Genomic DNA, 16,812 nt, shown 5'->3' on the forward strand with positions numbered 1-16,812 from the left:
AAGTGCTGGAGGCTCATGGCAAAGGAAATGCCAACACTCCCTGGGGGTCAGGGAAGCCTTCACAAGGGAAGTGGCCTCTGAGCTGGCCTGGAAGGCTGAGTGGGAGCTGGCCAAGCAGATGGGTGAGGGGAAAAGTATAGGGAACTGCATGTGCAAAATGCGCTTGGAAGGCTCAGAAACAGTGAGAGATTCTGTATGGTGGGAGCATAGGATGGATGGGGATAGTGCAGAGAGAGGGAGGTTTGGACTGGTAAACTGAGGCTCTGTTGTTAAAGGCCCTAATAGACCGGGTGGTTTTGCTGAACAGGGACCCACTTGAAGGTATCCTAGAGAGTTCTACCTGTGTGGAGAATGGATTGCAGGGGTAAGCTGGGCACAGTGCCAGGGAGAAGGCTGTTGGAACTTGTTGGTGATGGTGGCCTGAATTGAGGCACCAGGCATGGAGAAGGGCTTCTGGCTTCGGGCTTGAGAAGATTGATGCCCACATCCATGAAGATGAGCAGTATGAGAGGAGGAGGATTCTGAGTCACCATATGGGAGGACAGTAATCAATGCTACTGTTTATTGAGCACCTACTATTTTGTACACTGAAGAGTTCTATTGCAGTGTCTTGTCAAAACTTCCCAGCAGCCCTTGGAGATGAGAACGTCAAGATCAGTGACATCAAGTAACATGCCCAAGGTGACACAGTAAATGTGGGGCTGGAGCCTGAACCCAGGTCTATGTGGCTCCAAGGCCCATGCTGTTATCCACAGCATCAGGTTAAGTCAGGAAGCTGGAAACACAGTTCTCAGGCTGGAGAGAAAGGATGGGAACTGAGTCTGGAGGACTGGACCTCAGGAAGGTGATATCCATAAAATGCAAACTCTAGTCTCTGTCCCAGGACAGAAGCTTCATGTGTGCAACAGGTCTATGAAGAGAGCACCTACCATACATGTGCACATGCACATACACACACACACACACACACACACGCACACGCACACACACCCCAAACAGGAAAACAACCAAAGCATCTGAGTCCAGGAAAGCACAGCAATGGGGATGGAGGATGGAGAGGGGATGGTTGGTAAGTCAGTATAAGACCTAAACATAAATAACCCAGAAGGCCCACAGGGCCTGGTTGCTCAGCCCCACCCCACCTTAAAAGTGCTCCCAACACACTGTGATGGTCCCTAGCTCCTTGGGAGCAACAGCGCGTTCCAAAATTGTGTCTAATTTTGTTGTTATAAGCTGGAAACAAAATTCCATAGAGATAGCTTTCTAGATGGCAGATCAGATGCCAAACCTGCCCTCTGCTCTAATCTCTTTTAGCTTGTAAAGTCTCTACAGTGAGATGCTGGCTTTACAGCAGATCCAGACTGTGTGTGTGTGTGTGTGTGTGTGTGTGTGTGTGTGTGTGTGTATAACATTTCCGTGGAAACAAGCATTCAGCATTCTAGCCCGGGACACCTGGATCACAGTTTTCTTGAATTGTAGCTCCAGAAGTAGAATGAATCTTATCTTTCCGTCTTGTATGCCCCTACTCCACCCCTCTCCAACCTTGTCAAACAGCAGTGTAACATTTAGCAATGGGATATCTGTTTACCTGTCAGTCTCCATCCATGAACACAGGCTTGTGTATCACATGTTCCCAACACAGAAATGGTGCCTGATTCATGTTTGAGGAATGGAGGAATGTGGGAAGGCCCCCAGGGCCAAGTACTGGGACTTTCTCAAGACCTGGCCCAGTTACTTGCAGGGGATGGGGCTGATAGGAAGGAACTGGCACCTGGTACCACCTGCCTTTCAGATACATGGTGGGAAAGGTGCCCTGCACCCCAACTCTGCCTTTCTGCAGACTGGTGGAGGCCTGGTCTGCAGGTGGGGGCTCACAGAGTAGAGTCAAGGTCAGGCTGGTAGCCTCGAAGCAGGGCTGCCTGCCCCCACCTTCTTTCTCTGAGCTCTGAGGCTGGAGTCCTGAAGACCTTCTGGCTTCCAGTGAGAATTGGCACCAGAACTGAGGTGGGGGCTGAGTCTTGAAGTGGGGACAGATGGTTGTGGGAGGAGCTAGGTGAGGGCTCCCCAGCTGACACTCCTGGCCTGGGGAATGACTACCGCTGGAAAGGCCTGCATGGCTTGGAAGGCTCAGGGGAATCCAGTCTGACTGTGTCTGGTACAATGAAAGGGCTTGACAAATTGCATTTTCCTTCATCCTTCCCCTCCACCTCATTAGGGCCAGCTCAGGACTCCGTGTTTTGGGGGGTTGGCATGGGGATATCCCAGGCTCCCTGATGGCTGCAGAGGAGTTTGTCAAGAGAAAGGAGGAGACAAATCCCAAGCCACCCCAGTCTCCTGAGCATTCAAGCCAGTCTAGCTGAGAACCCCGCCTTTCATCCCAGCCCCCAGCCAGGGACCCTAGGACATCAGCCACAGTTCTAGGTTGGGTAAATTCTCCCCCATCCTCTGGTTAGTTTGTCTTAGGATTTGCCCCTCAGGACCATTCATTCGCTTAACAAACATTTGTAAACTTATCAGTCCTGGGAGGGGAGAGGGATCAAGATGGAAAGTTCCCTGAAGCTCCCAGTCGGAGGAAGAGGAGGCCCCCAATAACTGACTTCAATGTGAGGTGATGGGCAAGTCTGTAGAGGCAGGAACTATTGAGGTGCCTGTGGCATCATGGAAGGTGACCAAATCCATTGGGAGGGTCCCTTGAGGCCAGGCCACCTCTCAAAGGGGAGGAGGATGTCATTCAACTTGGGGCAGGAGCAAGGCTGTCATCTGAGCCTGTGTGTGTGAATGATAGAAAGTCACCCCTCAGGGCATATGAATTATAACAAGGCACCCACCTCCTCTGCCTGGAGTTGCTTTCAGACAGAAAACGGGAAGCAGGACAGTGGGGGCAGGGCAGGAGTGGAGTGAGGAGCAGGAATCTGTCCCAGGGGGCACCCCACCCCAGTTGCCCTGCTCAAGAGAAGGACCTGTATCAAGGGCAGGCTTGGATTCAGGGTGTGAAGGACAGCCGGAGGGGGTGGAGAAGACATTTCAAAGGGAAAGTCTGTATGAAGACCTCAAGAAGTGGAACCTGGTGCAAAGTGGTGCATGTTGGGGGTGGTGGCTGGGCAAATGGCAGGGTGGGCTGAGCTCTGGGAGATGCAGCTGGTCCGTGGGGCCTTGCATGCCAGATCAGGAAGTGTGGTCCTTCCCTTTGGGGCTTTGTCAGAAGGAGGATGACCCAATTAGAGCTGGGATTGGGCCCTGGGAGCTGATGGAAGTTGAGAGAGACTGGGGTGGTGGTGATCCACAGAACAGCTGGGCAGCTTGGCAGCTGGTCAGTGGGTTTGCAATCGTGTACGTGAGTGTGCAGACCCATGTCCAGCTGCAATCACACCTGCCTTGACTCTCTGCAAGCCCTGGAGCCATAGCTTCCTCCTCTCTGCCCCTAGGAATGTAGTGCCTCTTAGAAAGTGGGGGTTCCCTCCATTAAAGCTGGGGGTCTGGGAGGAGTCTATTTGCTCTGATCTGGCTTTGGAGGAAGGGTGGCGGCTCTATCAGAGGCTGTTGTATAAAGGCACACAAATGCCCAAGGTCACTAATCCGCCCTTTGGGCCTAGAGAAGTTGAGGGCATGACTTTGGAGCCAGAGGAAACCTGGAGCCTCCAAGGATCCCCCTGGAAACTTGGGTCAGCATAGTGCTTAGTTCCCCTGTGGGGCCTCAAACTTTCATGACCCTGAAAGGGAGTGCTTGGTTAAATTCTGCATCCTAGGCACTTAACTTACCTCACTCTAGTCCTGGCTTAACCCCACTCTACACCCCCGACCCCCAGCTCCATTATCTCCTCCTGAGGCTGTTCCTGGAGTCAGCCAAACCCAGGGCCAGCCCTGGTTCCACTGTGGCAGAGGGTTGACCTCTGCCAAATAACCTCTGGTGGGCATCAGTGAAATAACAGATCACGGAGAGAGATCTCAGGGTCCTGGCCTTCCCGCAGACCTGTGGAGGCCTGGCTGGGAACTGGCTCAAGTGTGCTTGATCCTGGCCAGAGCAAGGACCAGAGTGACTCAGGCCCAAATCCCGAGATCCAGCAGCTTCTGGTAAAGTCAAGCCATTGGGAAGCCCCGGGGTGTCCCCCGCCCCCACCCCAGGCCTGAGCCCAGGGAGGCCCTGGCAGGCCCGCCCCGCCCAGAGCTCATTAAAGCGGATTCCCGCCTGGGGAGGCGCGGGCTTCCCGGAGCCGGGCTGGCACCCAGGGGGAAGGCGGGGAGCGCACACTTTGGGGACGGCGATGGACGCCCGCTGGGCCCGGGTGCGACCAAGGCGTGGCGCAGAGTGGCAGGGCCCCGGCGGCGGCGACAGGGGCTTCCCTGTCTGCCCTCCCTAGAGGGCCCAGGAGGAAAAGACAGCGCCGGAGCCGGGGCGGGCGCGGAGGGAGGGGCGGCGCCCGGAGTGACACGGCCTGTCACCGAGGAGGCCGGCGCGCAGACCCTCCCCGCGGCCGCCGGCAGCCAGGGATTCCCCGGGCGAGGAGACCCTCCCCTGGCAGCCGCCAGCCGCCAGCCGCGCCCGGGCCCATCTGCGACCCCGGCCGCATCTGCGACCCCGGCCGCGAAGGCATCCCGGGGTGGCCAGCAGTGAGGCCGAGCGGAGGGGAGAGGCACCCCGGGCCGGCGGCGGGGTCCCCGTGCTCGGCGACAGGAAACTCTGGGGAGTGAATGGAAAGAAGTGGGTGGTCCGGCCCCTGCGACTTCCCCTGACATCACTGCCCAAATAAGGAGCTTCCAAGCGGCCGCGGGGCGGCCCGGAGCCGCGCCCGCCGCCGGCGCCCGCCCGCCAGCCCGCCCCGCGCCCACCCCGCGCCGCGTGGGCCGCCAGCGAGCGCCTGGGGCACCGCCGGGCGGAGCCGAGCCGGGCGGAGCCGAGCGCGCGGGCGCTGCCGAGCCGCGCGGAGGCCGGGCGCGCAGCCCAGCGCAGCCCAGTCCAGCGCGGCGCAGCCCAGGCCAGAGCAGCGGAGCCTCGGCCGCCCGCAGGTAAGCAACGAGCGCCCCGCGCGCCGCGCCCCCGCCGCGGCCTGGCAGCCCAGGGACTGGGCACCGCCGAGCGGGCGGCAGAGGGACCGGAGGGAGCCGCGTCGGTGGGAGAGGGCTGGGCGCGGGCGCGCGTGCAGTAGTGCGTCGGTGCCAACTCCCGGGACCCTTGGAGTGAGGGGCCCCGGCTTCTTCGCAGCCTGCGGTGGCCTGATGCACGCGCTCTCAGCCAGCGTTTTCCAGACACTACTTCTGTCACCACCCTAGGGCGACACAAGCGTTCCCGCGTTCACACACTTCTCTGGCACACTCGCGCCTGGCACGGCCGTTGGCGTGCACAGCCTCCTGTGTCCAGCGCAGACTCTCACCCCGGCGCGGCGCTCACCCCTCGCACCCACGCATACCGTGGGACACGGCACACCCGGCGGGAACTGCTGAATGGGTTTGGCAGCCCTAGCTTCCCCCAAGGCCATGCAGTTTCAGTCTGTCAGAGCCCACCAGCCTGGGGCTCCTCGGGGCTCATTGGGAGTGAGTTAAACTAGCATTGCTCTGGATCCTCCCGAGGAGCCCCTCCTCCCGGCATAATGACAGCTGGCACTGGGGGTACATCCTAGCGGGTTGTACCTGGCATGGTCAGGAGGGTGTGGCGACTGGGAGAGATCTACTCCCACTTCACAGCCTGGATGTTTCCAGAGCGGCTTCTACTCCAGGGGCATTTCTGAGAGCACCCTCCCCAACCCCCCTTAATCAGAGCAGGGTGCTTGGGCTTCAGACAGAAGTGGTGGTGGCTGCAAAACAGGTGCAGATAGCATCAGCCTTGGCATCTTGCAGGGATCTCTGCATAGTGGCCACAGTTGTTTATCTATAAAAATATAATGTATTGATTGATGTTTCATCAAGGACATAGGGGAAACTGATAGAGCCAAATTATGGGTCTATCCCTTAGTGACTCTGGGCAGACTCCTTCGTCTCTTTCAGGCTATGTTTTATCAAAAATGGAATGAGTGTCCCCAGAGGTATGTTTTTAAGAAAGATTGAGATCACGTAAGTGAAAAATGTTTTGTAGATATAAAGCCTTGTGCACGTGCCAGTAACTGTGGTTTGGATGATTTCTGGGCTGGTAGTCGTCATGGCTCTGCTCTGTGACTTAGAACACCCTTTCTGTTCCATCATCTGCAAAAAAGGGGTCATTAATAAGTGTCCTGTGTGCCTAGTAGCAGATTTTCCCAGTGTGTTCAGTGGATTGTTAGTTCTGAAAGCTGTTCCACCAGTAAAGGTTTCCCTGTTAGGGTAAGAATGGCAAATTGTGCAAGCTCTCTATTACCCTTTTGGCCAATTACAATCCATACTGGCAAATGAAAGGCTCTGAGAAGTCCTGCAATAAAAGACTCTTTAACTTTGTCCAACCCAGCATTTTTTTTCTAGTTGCGGGCCCTTTTCAAGTTATTAGGCTTGCTCTCCAAGGAAACAGTGCTTCAGGGGCTACCCATAGAGATGATGTAGTGTTGTACAGTTGCAACCAAACTTTGAGAGCTAAATTCTAATTGGTCTGTTTTAATGGAGAGTAAGCAGAAGCCCAGAACAGTTAAGAGGCTCATCTGAGGTCACACAGCTAAACAGTGGCCCAAGATCACCCAGTAGTTAGTGGTAAAGCACGGACCGCAACATGACTCCCCATCCAGTGCTCTCACCTCACTGAATGACATCCAGAAGTTGAGAATTTTCCTCTAGAACCAGTCTTGCTGCTTTGTATGGACACTTTGCAGAATGTTTAAAAAACATAAAGAGTCAAATGATTTATTGTTGAATGAATTAAGTGATGACCAGTTACCAACTCTGTGCCTTTCATTTTGAAGACTTTAGCATGTAAAGTTCAACCACGTGTGGAGCCTGTGGTGAAGAGCTTGGTAATGGTACCACAGTCATCTCTCACACATGCACACATACACACGTGTGTGCACTCTTACACACTCAAACACCCACTTGTACACACAAGTTTGTTCCTACACGTGCACACACCCACAGCCCACTCCAACTCACTCACACACGCCATCCTGTACACTCATTCGCACACACAACCCTGCTCCTCTACACACACCCGCTCCCATGCACTCTTACTTATGCGATCCTGTATACTTGTTCATACTCACACATCTGCTCCTACGCACACTCTCACACACACACATTCATCCCATTGTGTTCTAGGCTGCAGCTATGAGGTAGTTGTGGCAATGGGGATGTCCCCTTGTCCCCGTGTCCCCAGAGCTGGTGAGGGGGTGCCTGGCACTAGCTCCCCAAGATGAGTACTGAGCATGTGGGAGTGCTTTGCAGGGCCAACCCAATGCCGCATTTCCTCCAGGTCTCCCAGTTTCTTCCATTTTCTGCCATATTTGTGGATATTGGCCAACTATTGCTTGGTTGCATGTGATGGGACAGCCACAGCTCTGGCTTCTCCTGTGCTGTTTGCTTTAATCAATGTCAAAGCACTGTGAGGGCAAGGACCGCAGCATCTAGCAGAGAGTCTGGCATAGAGGAGAGGGTCAATAGCATTTATTGAATGAGTGTCTGCCAGATGCTAGGATGGCCATGACCCAGGCCAACATCCAGGGGGACTTGATGAACATGTTTGCTGAGTGCCTGCTGGGCCCTGGGCACCATTCTAGGGACTACAGCAGTGAAAACTGTTTAATCCCTTCTTTCAGGGAGTTTGCATTCCAGTGGGAAGAGAAATAATGAATATTAATGGATCAGATAAAGCTAAGTCGTCATATACACTCTGAAGAAACTCAAACAAAGCTGTGTGATGGAGAATGCCAGGGAGGAATGGGAGAAGCTACACGTGGGGGCCCAGAGAGTTCTCTGAGGAGCTGACATTTATCTTGAGATCTGAGTAATGAAGAAGTGACAGCCTTGCAAAGCTTTGGGGAAAGAATATTTGCCATAGAAGAACAGCAGGTACAAAGGCCCTGTAGCAGAAAGGAGCTGGGCTAGGGACCAGGAAGAGGCCATACTTGCAGTTCGCTGCTGATATTCTTGCCAGCACCCTTTGGAGGGGGTAACTGCTGGTGTTTGATCTGAGACCTACTTATCTTCCTGGTTCAATCACTAAAGCCCAACAGTGCATCCTGGGCTTTGTGGGGTGGGGCTGCCCTCTAGATCTGTCCATCCCCAACCCCTGTAAATGAGGAAAAGGTCAGACTTCTAAGGACCCTCTTAGCTCTACCGTTATAGAATTCGATGCTCTGTTTGCAGGAGGTTTGCAGGAGACAATTCAGGTGGTCCATCTGGAAGGATTGTGAATTAGTTGTGCTGCTTCCATTATTAATAACCATGATGTCATACATCTGTGCGGTTCCTGATCGGCTGCAGAGCACTCTCCCTTATTATCCTGTTCACTCTGTGGACTAATCTGCCAAGCGGGGGATGGGATGGAAAGAGCGCAGACGCTGCCACACACTGCCGCAGGCTCACCCAGGCCACTTCGCCCCCTTGAGCCCCTGCTTCCTCCGCTGCAGAGCAGGATCACAGGAGAACCTGCCTCCCGAGGCTCTTCGGGGGGTGAAGTGAGAACATGCACTTCAAGGCCCGGGGGTGTAGCAGGCACTTGGTAACTGCTGGTTCCTGTTTTACAGATGAGGAACTCAGAGCTAAGAGGGATCATGACTCTTTTTTGTCTGCTTCTGTGTCCCTAGTCTTCCCAGCCCAGGGCTCTGGGTCCATAGTGGGCTTTTAATAACTATTAGGTTGAGTTGAGTTGCCTGTGGTCAAATAACTGGTTTGAGCTAGGACTCAAACCCAGGACTTTGGGCTCCAAAGTCCTTTTTATAAACATCACGCTGTTTGGGAATAATTGCCATTAACAAAGACAAACCTTCACGTGCATTTGTGGATGAGTTATTGTTGCTTGGTTGAGAATCTTAGAATTGGAAGGTCTCAGCGGTTTTGAGGTGTGATATTCTTTGTAAACCAATTAACAGATTTCTTAAGAAACATTTTCGAACCTTCCAGAAGAGGGTGTAGTTGTGAGAAAATGGTCTGAGAATTGAGAGCAGTGGTTCTTAACCAGGGGTGCCAGGTGCTGTCACCTGAGGGCTTTGAACAGAAGAGCTCCAAGTTCCACCCTGATTGTCTGATCAGAGAGTCTGGGGACAGCATGTGGGCATGTGGAGAAGTGCCCTGGTGCTAGATGTTCTGCCTGGGATGAGAAGCCCAGCCAGCAGGAGGCCCAGGAAGTCAGGCAGGCCTTCCATCTGCCTCCCATTTCCATCTGTCCTTGGCTGTGGCTCCGACCCCCTTGTCCCGGACCTGCAAAGGCCACATGGTAGGAGCATGAGCGATGGCGTCCCACAGACCGGAGTTTATATCTCCTGCTTTCTAGCCCTGTGCCTTTCCTATTTGCTTTGCCTCTCCTAAACCTCAGCTGATCTGTGATATGGGAATGCTCACACTTACCTACAGGGTGACAGATGTCTCATTAGATACCTGTGCCTGGCACTTAGTAGGTGAACCACAAACAATAACTAGTTTCAGTGGTTAGGATGAAAAATTACTGAGAATAATAAAAACTGCAGTATTTTGAATGAATCAGCTGCTCCTAAAGGGGGCAACAAAATAGACCAATTTGCCCCAAACACCAGCCTTTGGGAGGAAGGTACATTCCATGCCATAAGCATCAGTCTTTGGGTGAAAGAATTACCAGCTCCGCCATCTTCCTAAACCTCTTCATTGCATAACCATTGATCCATGGAGAGCTGAGGGCTGAATGGGGACCAGGGCCAGCATCACTGCCCATGCCTCTGACAGATCGATGGGCTCAGAGACGAGGATGTGAGCTTTGGATATCAGTGTGAGTTTAGGCTTGTGCTCACCTGCATCAGCCTGGTCTCTTGCTCCTGAGGCCACCGTGTGGGTCAGTTGGGGTGTAAACACCCGGCTTGTGGGAGTGTCGGGAGGTTGTGCTTCTCACCTTACTCTGTCATTTATTCATTCATTCAACAGTGGATTGGTCCTTCTGGGGGCTCAGCTCTGGGCTAAGCACTAGGAGAGAGTCTGCATCCCCAAGAAGCTCAGAGTTGAGCAAATCTACCATCCACAAGCCACATGGCCATGTGCAAGTCGTATTTCCTCTCCAGATCTCAGTTTCCTCATCTCTAGAATGGGATCATTCTGGTTACTTCCCCAGAGGAATATTTTGTTGTTTTTAGGGACCCAGCCCAACAGGCTCTGGAGTGCTGTCTAGGCCTTTGGGCCTCTGACGGAGTGGTCGGGCAGAGAGAACAAGGGCTTCCTTACCAGGAGGAACTTGACTCTGATGCTGGTCCTGCCCTTTTCTCACTGTGTAATTTGCTGCATTTTTAAGTTCTCTGTGTTTCATTTTCTTCATTTATAAAATGTAGTTATAATGCCTTCATTGCAGGGCACTGTGAGTCTTAGTTGAGATGATCATATAAAGTACCTGGCTCTGAACAAATGCAACCCCCGTTTCCTTTCTGTCTGGCTCTTAACTCTGCTGCCTGGTGCATTGCTGCTTTGGAGAGTCATCTCAGCCCATCAGTGCCCAAGTTCAAATACCCAGGAATGGTCAGGGGTGGGCAGACAATCAGATTAGAGCTCCAGGTAATAAGCACGTACGTGTCCCTTGGTGAAAGGCAGGCATGGGGAGATGGTTCCAGCCCACAAAGGAATCAGGGCCAGGGTATGGAGCTGGGAGTCCTGGGTTCTGTTCCTGGAACTGCCACTAACTACTGTGTGTCATTTGCCAGTTCCCTCCCCTGTCTGAACCACAATGTCCTCAGCTGCAGGCTGGCCTGAGGGATCCCCTGGGTTTCTTCCTGCTCTGAGAAGTCCATGGGCCTTTGATGTGCAAGTGCTGAGTGAATACAGTAAGGAAGTGAACTGGCTGCGTGTGGGGCTGTGGGGATTTTACCAGCTTTTTCTAGCCTGGACTCTGTTGGAATTGATTGTGTGAGGAGGCCAGCAGACAGGCTCTGGACAAGGAAGAGACTGTGGTTTCTAATTGGCAGAGCCACTCATGGGAGAGGAGGCAGGCAAAGAAACGTTCATGACATTAAATTAAATTAAAAGAAAGGCATTACCCTATTTTTTTTCTTAAAGAAGACCCAAAGGGTTCTGAGCCACCTGCTTCCCAAATAGCTTTGCTCTGATTTGAATTCAACAGTATGTTTGGGTGTAAAGAGTTGTTTTCAAGTTACCAGGGTGGAAGCAAGAGATTACAGAGTAAAACCAAGCATATAGTCATTCATTTAGCAGACATCTGTTGAGCCCTCACTATATGTCAGGGCTGCTCTAGGCACTGGGGTACAGCACTGACCAAAACAGACCACAACTGGGGCTCTCAGGGAGCTCATAAACTAGTGGAGGGAGGCCAATCGTGAACAAAGGAACACGGCAGTAGGGAATGTGTCAGATGGGGTCAGTGCCATGGAGAAGCATGAAGCAGGGTGGGAAGTTAGAGAATGCCGTGGGGAGGGATTCAGGGGCTCTTTTCTCTCTCTCTCCCTCTCTCTCTTTTTTTTTTTTTTTTTGAGATGGAGTGTCACTCTGTCACTCAGGCTGGAGTGCAATGGCACAATCTCTTCTCACTACAACCTTCGCCTCCTGGGTTCAAGCAATTCTGTCACCTCAGCGTCCCAAGTAGCTGGGATTACAGGTGCCCGCCACCACACCTAGCTAATTTTTGTACGTTTAGTAGAGACAGGGTTTCCCCGTGTTGGCCAGGCTGGTCTTGAACTTCTGACCTCAAGTAATCTGCCCACCTCGGCCTCCCAAAGTGCTGGGATTACGGGCATGAGCCACCACGCCCGGCCTCAGAGGCTCTTTGCTGTAGCATGGTCAGAGAAGGTATCACTGATATGGTGACCCATGAATGGAGCCATAAAGGAAGTGTAGAACTGAACAGACTAAGGAACATTTCCTTTCTCTATGGGGCACGTGGAGGTCTATGGAAACATCTCATTTGAAGCTGGAAGGGTCGGCTGGGTCAGACAGCTCAGACTCTGGGCTGTCCTGCTTTGGAAACAGTGTATCAAATATGCTTAATGATAATCGTTACAGCAACTTTAATAATGATAATAGTGAGCTGCATGGGACAGGGCTTTAAGCCTTCAAAATGTCTTTCCATGTAGACTGTCTCATTCAGCTCTCTCACAAGCTAGAAGGTATTATCTCCAGACCGCAGTTGAGGAACCTGAGAACTATAGATGTGGGGTGACAAGCCCAGGACTGTATCAGAAATGAGGGGCAGAATGGACACTCAAACCCAGACTTGCTCTCCACTGGACACTGTGTTTCTCCCTGCAGGGCAGCTGGGATCCACTGTAGTACCCAGCATACCTCCCTGCGTGCAGTAGAGAATGGTGTCTATTTCTTGAAAACAATAATAAATCCACAGATGAAGGAGGCATGACAACTTAATACCATGTTGTATACTGGAATGGATTCTGGAACAGAAAAAGGACATTAGTGGAAAAACTGGTGAAATAGTTACTAGTAATGTACCAATGTTAATGTCTTAGTTCTGACAAATATACCTTGTTATGTAAGATGTTCACATGGAAGGAAACTGAGTAGAAGCTATATGGGGTCTCTGTTCTATCTTTGCAACTTTTCTGTCAATCTAAAACTATTCCAAAAGTGAACGTTTTATTTTAAAATAAATGAATGAATCCATATACACTTCCACTAGCTGTCCTCCTAAGGGTTGCTTAGGAAAGCCATAAAGAGTCATTAAGTAATTAAATCTCTGTTACTGGTCATTCTAAGCATACTATCCCGAGTTGCCTGTGTGAGAAGGAGCAAAATTATAAACCAGTGCCTGTAACAACACTGGCAGAGGAATTTTCTATTGGAGATTCCTTCCCCAGGGACTGCCCCCACGTGAATTTCATGTATACCGTATAACTTACATTTTAACCTATGCCAAGTATGCCCTTTGTATTCGGTGAAAGTTCACCAACTCAATTTCACTTGATGCTATAACAGACAGAAACATAGTTTTACTTGTAGAGCTATATCAAGTGACTATATATCTATATAATGAATTGCAGTGATGATAGCTGGGAAGGAGTAGGTGCAAGGAGAACAGAGTCAGAAGAGTCAGAGGGCTGGAAAGGCCTTTAAAGGTAATCTGGTTTTTTTTTTTTGTTTTTTTTTTTTTTTGCAGTAGAAAACATTTAGGCCCAGGGAGAGGTGTCTCATGGAGTGGATGAAAGAGAACAGGGGCCAGGGGATTTTGAGGCTTAGTGCCTCATTCTCCATTCACAGAACAAGTGAGTTGGCTTAGGTGAGTCTCTGGGGACCCTTGGGCTGAAAGCCACTGAGCAAGGGATTGATCCAGGCCCACCCTTCAACTGCTGAGCCACACAGCTTAGCCTGTGCAGGACACCTGGCCTCCTAACGGTTTCTTGCCTTGGCATGCGAACATTTGGTGTCGCCCTGAAATCTAGGAGAGGCACCAGATGCCCAGGTGGGCAGGAAACCATCATCATCATGGGTTGATTAGAACCCATCTGTGTTTTAAAAGGGTAGGATATCTGGGCTCTTTATTTTAAGCAAGCTCTGATCTTATGAAATAAAGAAGTCCAGCTTTTCCCATGGTGTGTTTGTAGACCACAAGTGCCATGGGGTGTAAAGATGTGTTACAGGGAGAAAATGAAAGTCCAATGGCCAAGTACATTTGGGAAACTTTAAAGACCCTTATCCTGGAGGAGTTCTCAGTCTTTAATATGCAGAAGTGCATTGGGTATCTGCAAAATAGTATGTGTGTGTGAGGGTCGTGAATGTGAGTGTGTGTGTAGAGGTGGGTACTGTGTGCAGCTTTTTAAGATTAATTGATCAGAGAACAAATGTATATATATGTTATATATATGTTATATACATACACACACACACACACACACACACGCACACACATTTAGACACATACAGAATAGCTGGAGGAGAGTTCCACAGAAAAACATTTTGGGAAATGCTAAGGTTATCTGAGGTCAAAGCTAAAAAAATTAAAGTGAATAAACAGTGACTCAAAACTTATTTCTGCATGTTAGTTTCAGCATGTCAGTTTCTCACATTTTTTCCCACTTTGTTAGCTTAATTTCTTTTTTCCTCAGAAGAAAAATGGCATGCAAATGATCCTTTTCCCTTCCCTACGTGCGGTGCTCATGGGAGGCAGAAGTATTGTGTGTGCTCATTGAGACGAGGGTAACCAAGCTCATGTGACAAATCAATGGTGGGTTTGTAACCCAGAAACCCACATGTGACATTGGTGTTTAGGAGCTAAAAAAGAACCTTATTTTAAAATGCCACTAAAGACCAAAAACCCTTTTGTCATGCATAGCTTTCACACATAGAGTTGCCAGCACCTGCATGTACACAGGTGTGTTTGTTACCCCGCAGGGCAGGCTTCTTTATTGGTCAGTGTGCCTGGTCAGTGGAAATGGCCGGGGAGGTGGGGACACCCTCTGATTTGATGATGATTTCTCACTAGGCCGATCTTCACCTGACTCCTTGTCCCAGCTTTTCACCCCTCCACGTTGCTCGTAGGGTGAGTCCTGTAGACTGCCTGGCCTGCTCTTTAAAACTCTTCCCATCCTGGGCCCTGCCTCAGCCTCCACTTTCCCTGATCCTCGGCCCCATGTGTAAATCCTGCCCCATGCCAAATCCTTCTCCTCACTCCTCCAGGCACGTCCCCAGGCATGTCAGGGTTAGGGGCCAATTCCATGCTGTGATTGCCTCTCGTTGGAAACTGGACTTCAGTTTCTTACCTGGCATATGAGAATAATACTCTTTTAAAGGCTCTGCAAATAAAGCAAAGGATAAATAACAGAGAGGGAAATTTTAAGGGAGAATTTTCTTTCTCTGTGGATTAGATGGCAAGGGACATGTGGGAAGGCTTCAGAAAGAACTCATTGGTGATGAAGTGGTTGGCTTAGCTAGTCCTTCAGACTCTGGCGTGTTCTTATCTGACCTGTGTGACCTCAAACAAGTTACTTGACATCTCTGAGCCTCCCTTTCCTTGGCTATAAACATGGACTGCTGTGACCACCTCTCGGGGCTTTGAGTCAATGCTGTGAAGCTTGTCAGGAACCCAGAAGAGTGCCAGGTGCATAGAAAGCTATGTATTAGTTATTATTTAAAGACTTATTAGTTAGAAAATTATTGTTCTATCAACTAACTAAAAACATAGCCAAGTTTTAAAAAATGTGCAAAAGATAAACAGATAGTACACAGATATAAAAATGGCCCATAAATATATGACTAATGCTCTAGCCACTAAAAAAACCAAAGATTGTAAATTAAAAATGAGATTGTTACTGCCTAGAGGTGGCAAAATGTAAAAAAAAATTAAAAAAAATAGAGAAGATCTAGTACTGGCAAGGGCCAAAGGGTCTTGAGAATCTAAATTGGTATCAATGAAAATTATAAATGCATATTCAGTCATCCCTTGGTATGCATGGGGAATTGGTTCCAGGATGCCCTGAGGGTGCCAAAATCCACAGCTACTCAAGTCCTTTATATAAAATGGTGTAGTGTTTGCACATAACCTACACACATCCTCCTGTATATGTAAGTCATCTCTAGATTATTTATGATACCTAATACATTGCCTACATATCACTTCATTTATGTGGATCACATAGTCCTTGGCACACAACAAATTCAAGTTTGGCTTTTTGGAACTTTGTGGATTTTTTTTTTTTTTTTTTTTTTTTTGAGATGGAGTTTCGCTCTTGTTGCCCAGGCCGGAGTGCAATGGTGCTATCTCGGGTCACTGCAACTTCCACCTCCCAAGTTCAAGCGATTCTCCTGCCTCAGCCTCCCAAGTAGCTGGGATTACAAGCGTGCACCACCATGCCCAGCTAATTTCTTGTATTTTTAGTAGAGACGGGGCTTCACCGTGTTGGCCAGGCTGGTCTCGAGCTCCTAAACTCAAGAGATCTGCCTGCCTTGGCCTCCCAAAGTGCTGGGATTACAGGTATGAGCTACTGCACCCAGCTGGAATTTTTGTTCCAGCTATTTTTGATCCTCGATTGGTTGAATCCATGGATGTGGAACCCACAGATAGAGCTGACTGTACCCACTTTGGTCCAGTAATTCCCTGGCTATAGAAAAATATGTACTCAAAAATATATGTGTACAAAGGTACTCCCTTGTAGCATTGTTTGAAATAGAGAGAAATTGGAAATGACCTCAGTGTCCAGCAGAGACAATGCTTAAAAAATTTATGGTGCATTTGTGCCAGAGAATACTTTGTGGCCATTTCAAAAGAAAGAAATGATCCTTCAGGTCTTAACGTGGGAGGATATTCAGAATGTATTCTTAACTGGAAAAAGGTTTCTGTGTAATATGTTTAGGACAATCTCATTTTTATACAGGAAAAGTTAAACAGTTAAGTCTGTGTGTGCACATGTAGAAGTGTTTCTGCGCTCAGAGAAACAGCCTGGGAACATGCCCAGTGAACTATGCTTGGTGGTTGCATCTGGGAAATAGGCTTTGAGAGGATGAAGCAGGACTTGTCTACTTCTTACTTTAAATATCTCTTTATTAAAAAAAAAAAAAAAACCCAGAAAACAAAAAAGAAAACCCAAGAAAATAAAGAGAAAAGAAGACTCTTTACATTACAGGATTATTGTGATGATTAGATGAGATCATAATACTTGACAAATATTTAACACAGTGCCTGACACTTAGCAAGCACCCAGGAAATGCTTCTAGCCTCTTCTTCCTTCCTCAGAGTCTGTACCTCCCCTGCCCCCGCCATGCCCATGCCAGTGTTTTTCCCTGACTGTGAGA

At 49.9% G+C, this 16,812-nt stretch overlaps 1 protein-coding gene across 4 annotated transcripts in view; it reads left to right on the forward strand.

Annotated features, from left to right (window-relative positions):
- HIVEP3 (HIVEP zinc finger 3) overlaps positions 1–16,812 on the forward strand; it is a 530,006-nt gene that overhangs the window by 368,786 nt on the left and 144,408 nt on the right. Inside the window, exon 1 of one of the 4 annotated variants that reach the window (XM_034962630.3) lies at positions 4,867–5,004. The exons of the other annotated variants lie outside the window; for them this stretch is intronic. The gene's annotated coding sequence lies outside the window, so the exon portion shown is untranslated. Of the gene's footprint in view, positions 1–4,866; positions 5,005–16,812 lie in introns of those variants that run through there. 4 annotated transcript variants of the gene reach the window in all.

The sequence above is a fragment of the Pan paniscus genome, chromosome 1 (assembly GCF_029289425.2).
Source record: "Pan paniscus chromosome 1, NHGRI_mPanPan1-v2.0_pri, whole genome shotgun sequence".
NCBI classification, from domain to species: Eukaryota; Metazoa; Chordata; class Mammalia; order Primates; family Hominidae; genus Pan; species Pan paniscus.